Source organism: Amblyomma americanum, chromosome 3 (assembly GCF_052857255.1).
Source record: "Amblyomma americanum isolate KBUSLIRL-KWMA chromosome 3, ASM5285725v1, whole genome shotgun sequence".
NCBI classification, from domain to species: domain Eukaryota; kingdom Metazoa; phylum Arthropoda; class Arachnida; order Ixodida; family Ixodidae; genus Amblyomma; species Amblyomma americanum.
The window spans coordinates 37,814,722-37,822,336 of NC_135499.1; positions in this window are offsets into that span (position 1 = coordinate 37,814,722).

Below are 7,615 nucleotides of genomic sequence, written 5' to 3' on the forward strand. Positions count from 1 at the left end.
TGCCTTCTTACAACCAGGCCATTTTTCACGCTTCAGTTGCTGCTCTCTACCACTGGTGCAACGACAACGGCATGTTTTCGGTGACAGACACCCTCCTTAAGAAAGCGGCCATGGAATTCACCGCCTCTCAGATCTTCATTACAAACGGCAATGATCCTGGTTTGATTGCCCATGTCATCCATATACGGGGACATCACACGACATTCTACAAGACATGCAGCATAAAAGGCTGCATCCGTGCCGTTTTTTCTTCAGCGGGAAAGGCTGCGGCACGAACATGCTTCTACCAAGGCCATTTTTCACACTTCAGTTGCTGCTCTCCACCATTGGTGCAACGACAACGGCATATTTTCGGTGACAGACACCCTCCTTAAGAAAGCGGCCATGGAATTCACCGCCTCTCAGATCTTCATTACAAACGGCAATGATCCTGGTTTGATTGCCCATGTCATCCATATACGGGGACATCACACGACATTCTACAAGACATGCAGCATAAAAGGCTGCATCCGTGCCGTTTTTTCTTCAGCGGGAAAAGCTGCGGCACGAACATGCTTCCACCAAGGCCATTTTTCACACTTCAGTTGCTGCTCTCCACCGTTGGTGCAACGACAACGGCATGTTTTCGGTAACAGACACCCTCCTTAAGAAAGTGGCCATAGAATTCACCGCCTCTCAGATCTTCCTTATAAACGGCAATAATGCTGGTTTGATTACCCATATCATCCATCGACGGGGACATCACACGACATTCTACAAGACGTGCAGCATAAAAGGCCCCATCCGTGCCGTTTTTACTTCAGTGGGAAAAGCTGCGCCACGAACATGCTTCCAACCAGGCCATTTTTCACACTTCAGTTGCTGCTCTCCACCATTGGTGCAACGACAATGGCATCTTTTCGGTGACAGACACACCCTCCTTAAGAAAGCGGCCATTGAATTCACCACCTTGCAGATGTTCATTATAAACGGCAATAATCCTAGTTTGATTACCCATATCATCCATCTACGGGGTCAACAGACGACATTCTAGAAGACGTGCAGCGTAAAAGTCCTCATTCCTGCCGCTTTTACTTCAGTGGGAAAGGGTGCGGCACGAACATGCTTCCACCAAGGCCATTTTTCACACTTCAGTTGCTGCTCTCCACCATTGGTGCAACGACAACGGCATGTTTTCGGTGACAGACACACCCTCCTTAAGAAAGCGGCCATGAATTCACCGCTTTGCAGATCTTCATTATAAACGGCAATAATCCTGGTTTGATTACCCACATCATCCATCTATGGGGACATCAGACGACATTCTAGAAGACGTGCAGCATAAAAGGCCGCATCCGTGCCGTTTTTACTTCAGTGGGAAAGGCTGCGCCACGAGCATGCTTCCAACCAGGCCATTTTTCACACTTCAGCTGCTGCTCTCCACCATTGGTGCAACGACAACGGCATGTTTTCGGTGACAGACACACCCTCCTTAAGAAAGCGGCCATGGAATTCACCGCCTTGCAGATCTTCATTATAAACGACAATAATCATGGTTTGATTACCCATGTCATCCATCGACAAGGACATCACACGACATTCTACAAGACGTGCAGCATAAAAGGCCCCATCCGTGCCGTTTTTACTTCAGTGGGAAAGGCTGCGCCACGAACATGCTTCCAACCAGGCCATTTTTCATACTTCAGTTGCTGCTCTCCACCAAGTGTGCAACGACAACGGCATGTTATCGGTGACAAACACACCCTCCTTAAGAAAGCGGCCATTGAATTCACCGCCTTGCAGATCTTCATTATAAACGGCAATTATCCTGGTTTGATTACCCACATCATCCATCTACGGGGACATCAGACGACATTCTAGAAGACGCGCAGCGTAAAAGTTCTCATCCGTGCCGCTTTTACTTCAGTGGGATAGGGTCCGGCACGAACATGCTTCCAACCAGGCCATTTTTCACACTTCAGTTGCTGCTCTCCACCACTGGTGCAACGACAACGGCATGTTTGCGGTGACAGACACACCCTCCTTAAGAAAGCGGCCATGAATTCACCGCCTTGCAGATCTTCATTATAAACGGCAATAATCCTGGTTTGATTACCCACATCATCCATCTATGGGGACATCAGACGACATTCTAGAAGACGTGCAGCATAAAAGGCCGCATCCGTGCCGTTTTTACTTCAGTGGGAAAGGCTGCGCCACGAACATGCTTCCAACCAGGCCATTTTTCACAGTTCAGTTGCTGCTCTCCACCATTGGTGCAACGACAACGGCATGTTTTCGGTGACAGACACACCGTCCTTAAGAAAGCGGCCATGGAATTCATCGCCTTGCAGATCTTCATTATAAACGGCAATAATGCTGGTTTGATTACCTTTATCATCCATCGACGGGTACATCACACGACATTCTACAAGACGTGCAGCATAAAAGGCCTCATCCGTGCAGTTTTTACTTCAGTGGGAAAGGCTGCGGCACGAACCTTCTTCCAACCAGGCCATTTTTCACGCTTCAGTTGCTGCTCTCTACCACTGGTGCAACGACAACGGCATGTTTTCGGTGACAGACACACCCTCCTTAAGAAAGCGGCCATGGAATTCACCGCCTCTCAGATCTTCATTACAAACGGCAATGATCCTGGTTTGATTGCCCATGTCATCCATATACGGGGACATCACACGACATTCTACAAGACGTGCAGCATAAAAGGCCGCATCCGTGCCGTTTTTTCTTCAGCGGGAAAAGCTGCGGCACGAACATGCTTCCACCAAGGCCATTTTTCACACTTCAGTTGCTGCTCTCCACGATTGGTGCAACGACAACGGCATGTTTTCGGTGACAGACACCCTCCTTAAGAAAGCGGCCATGGAATTCACCGCCTCTCAGATCTTCATTACAAACGGCAATGATCCTGGTTTCATTACCCATGTCATCCATAGACGTGGACATCACACGACATTCTACAAGACGTGCGGCATAAAAGGCTTCATCCGTGCCGTTTTTACTTCAGTTGGAAAGTCTGCGGCACGAACATGCTTCCACCAAGGCCATTTTTCACACTTCAGTTGCTGATGTCCACCATTGGTGCAACGACTACGGCATGTTTTCGGTGACAGACACGCCCTCCTTAAGAAAGCGGCCAAGGAATTCACCGCCTTGCAGATCTTCATTATAAACGGCAATAATCCTGGGTTTATTACCTTTATCATCCATCGACGGGGACATCACACGACATTCTACAAGACGTGCAGCATAAAAGGCCCCATCCGTGCCGTTTTTACTTCAGTGGGAAAGGCTGCGGCACGAACATGCTTCCAACCAGGCCATTTTTCACACTTCAGCTGCTGCTCTCCATCATTGGTGCAACGACTACGACATGTTTTCGGTGACAGACACACCCTACTTAAGAAAGCGGTGATGGAATTCACCGCCTTGCAGATCTTCATTATAAACGACAATAATCATGGTTTGATTACCCATGTCATCCATCGACAGGGACATCACACGACATTCTACAAGACGTGCAGCATAAAAGGCCCCATCCGTGCCGTTTTTACTTCAGTGGGAAAGGCTGCGCCACGAACATGCTTCCAACCAGGCCTTTTTTCATACTTCTGTTGCTACTCTCCACCATTGGTGCCACGACAACGACATGTTATCGGTGACAGACACACCCTCCCTAAGAAAGTGGCCATGGAATTCACCGCTTCTCAGATCTTCATTACAAACGGCAATGATCCTGGTTTGGTTACCCATATCATCCATCGACGGGGACATCATTCGACATTCTTAAAGACGTGCAGCATAAAAGGCCCCATCCGTGCCGTTTTTACTTCAGTGGGAAAGGCTGCGGCACGAACATGCTTCCACCAAGGCCATTTTTCACACTTCAGTTGCTGCTCTCCACCATTGGTGCAACGACAACGGCATGTTTTCGGTGACAGACACCCTCCTTAAGAAAGCGGCCATTGAATTCACCGCCTTGCCTATCTTCATTATAAACGGCAATAATTTCTGGTTTGATTACCCATATCATCCATCGACGGGGACATCAGATGACATTCTACAAGACGTGCAGCATAAAAGTCCTCATCCGTGCCGTTTTCACTTCAGTGGGAAAGGGTGCGGCACGAACATGCTTCCAACCAGGCCATTTTTCACACTTCAGTTGCCGCTCTCCGCCATTGGTGCAACGACAACGGCATGTTATCGGTGACAGACACCCTCCTTAAGAAAGCGGCCATGGAATTCACCGCCTCTCAGATCTTCATTACAAACGGCAATGATCCTGGTTTGATTGCCCATGTCATCCATACACGGGGACATCACATGACATTCTACAAGACGTGCAGCATAAAAGGCCCCATCTGTGCCGTTATTACTTCAGTTGGAAAGTCTGCGCCACGAACATGCTTCAAACCAGACCATTTTTCACATTTCAGTTGCTGGTCTCCACCATTGGTGCAACGACAACGGCATGTTATCGGTGACAGACACACCCTCCTTAAGAAAGCGGCCATTGAATTCACCGCCTTGCATAACTTCATTATAAACGGCAATAATTTCTGGTTTGATTACCCATATCATCCATCGACGGGGACATCAGACGACATTCTACAAGACGTGCAGCATAAAAGTCCTCATCCGTGCCGTTTTTACTTCAGTGTGAAAGGGTGCTGCACGAACATGCATTCAACCAGGCCATTTGTCACGCTTCAGTTGCTGCTCTCCACCACTGGTGCAACGACAACGGCGTGTTTTCGGTGACGAAGACACACCGTCCTTAAGAAAGCGGCCATGGAATTCACCGCCTTGCAGATCTTCATTATAAATGGCAATAATCCTGGTTTGGTTACGCATATCATCCATCGACGGGGATGACATCACACGACATTCTACAAGACGTGCAGCATAAAAGGTCCCATCCGTGGCGTTTTTACTTCAGTGGGAAAGGCTGCGGCACGAACATGCTTCCACCAAGGCCATTTTTCACACTTCAGTTGCTGCTCTCCACCATTGGTGCAACGACAACGGCATGTTTTCGGTGACAGACACCCTCCTTAAGAAAGTGGCCATGGAATTCACCGCCTCTCAGAGCTTCATAACAAACGGCAATGATCCTGGTTTGATTGCCCATGTCATCCAGAGACGGGGACATCAGACGACATTCTACAAGACGTGCAGCATAAAAGGCCCCATCCGTGCCGTTTTTACTTCAGTTAGAAAGTCTGCGGCACGAATATGCTTCCACCAAGGCCATTTTTCACACTTCAGTTGCTGATCTCCACCATTGCTGCAACGACAACGGCATGTTTTCGGTGACAAAGACACACCGTCCTTAAGAAAGCGGCCATGGAATTCACCGCCTTGCAGATCTTCATTATAAACGGCAATAATCCTGGTTTGGTTACGCATATCATCAATCGACGGGGACACCACACGACATTCTACAAGACGTGCAGCATAAAAGGCCCCATCCGTGCCGTTTTTACTTCAGTGGGAAAGGCCGCGGCACGAACATGCTTCCAACAAGGCCATTTTTCACACTTCAGTTCCTGCTCTCCACCATTGGTGCAACGACAACGGCATGTTTTCGGTGACAGACACACCCTCCTTAAGAAAACGGCCATGGAATTCCCCGCCTTGCAGATCTTCATTATAAACGGCAATAATCCTGGTTTGATTACCCATATCTTCCATCGACGGTGACATCACACGACATTCTACAAGACGTGCAGCATAAAAGGCCCCATCCGTGCCGTTTTTACTGCAGTGGGAAAGGCAGCGGCACGAACATGCTTCCAACCAGGCCATTTTTCACACTTCAGTTGCTGCTCTCCACCATTGGTGCAACGACAACGGCATGTTTTCGGTGACAGACACACCCTCCATAAGAAAACGGCCATGCAATTCACCATTCACCCCCTTGCAGATCTTCATTATACACGGCAATAATCCTGCTTTGATTACCCATATCATCCATCGACGGGGACATCACACGACATTCTACAAGACGTGCAACATAGAAGGCCCCATCCGTGCCGTTTTTACTTCAGTGGGAAAGGCAGCGGCACGAACATGCTTCCAACCAGGCCATTTTTCACACTACAGTTGCTGCTCTCCACCATTGGTGCAACGAAAACGGCATGTTTTCGGTGACAGACACACCCTCCATAAGAAAACGGCCATGGAATTCACCATTCACCGCCTTGCAGATCTTCATTACAAACGGCAATAATCCTGGTTTGATTACCCATGTCATCCATAGACGAGGAAATCACACGATATTCTACAAAACACGCGGCATAAAAGGCTTCATCCGTGCCGTTTTTAAAAAACTTCAGTTGGAAAGTCTGCGGCACGAACATGCTTCCACCAAGGCCACTTTTCACACTTCAGTTGCTGATCTCCACCATTCGTGCAACGACTACGGCATGTTTTCGGTGACTGACACGCCCTCCTTAAGAAAGCGGCCATAGAATTCACCGCCTTGCTGATCTTCATTACAAACGGCAATGATCCTGGTTTGGTTACCCATATCATAAATCGACGTGGACATCACACGACATTCTACAAGACGTGCAGCATAAAACGCCCCATCCGTGCCGTTTTTACTTCAGTGGGAAAGGCTGCGGCACGAACATGCTTCCACCAAGGCCATTTTTCACACTTCAGTTGCTGCTCTCCACCATTGGTGCAACGACAACGGCATGTTTTCGGTGACAGACACACCCTCCTTAAGAAAGCGGCCATGGAATTCACCGCCTTGCAGATCTTCATTATAAACGACAATAATCATGGTTTGATTGCCCATGTCATCCATATACGGGGACATCGCACGACATTCTAAAAGACGAGCAGCATAAAAGGCCCTATCCGTGCCGTTTTTACTTCAGTGGGAAAGGCTGCGGCACGAACATGCTTCCACCAAGGCCATTTTTCACACTTCAGTTGCTGCTCTCCACCATTGGTGCAACGAAAACGGCATGTTTTCGGTGACAGACACCCTCCTTAAGAAAGCGGCCATGGAATTCACCGCCTCTCATATCTTCATTACAAACGGCAATGATCCTGGTTTTATTGCCCATTTCATCCATATACGGGGACATCGCACGACATTCTACAAGACGAGCAGCATAAAAGGCCCTATCCGTGCCGTTTTTACTTCAGTGGGAAAGGCTGCGCCACGAACATGCTTCCAACCAGGCCATTCTTCACACTTCAGCTGCTGCTCTCCACCATTGGTGCAACGACAACGGCATGTTTTCGGTGACAGACACACCCTCCTTAAGAAAGCGGCCATGGAATTCACCGCCTTGCAGATCTTCATTATAAACGACAATAATCATGGTTTGATTGCCCATGTCATCCATATACGGGGACATCGCACGACATTCTAAAAGACGAGCAGCATAAAAGGCCCTATCCGTGCCGTTTTTACTTCAGTGGGAAAGGCTGCGCCACGAACATGCTTCCAAACAGGCCATTTTTCACAGTTCAGTTGCTGCTCTCCACCATTGGTGCAACGACAACGGCATGTTTTCTGTGACAGACACACCATCCTTAAGAAAGCGGCCATGGAATTCATCGCCTTGCAGATCTTCATTATAAACGGCAA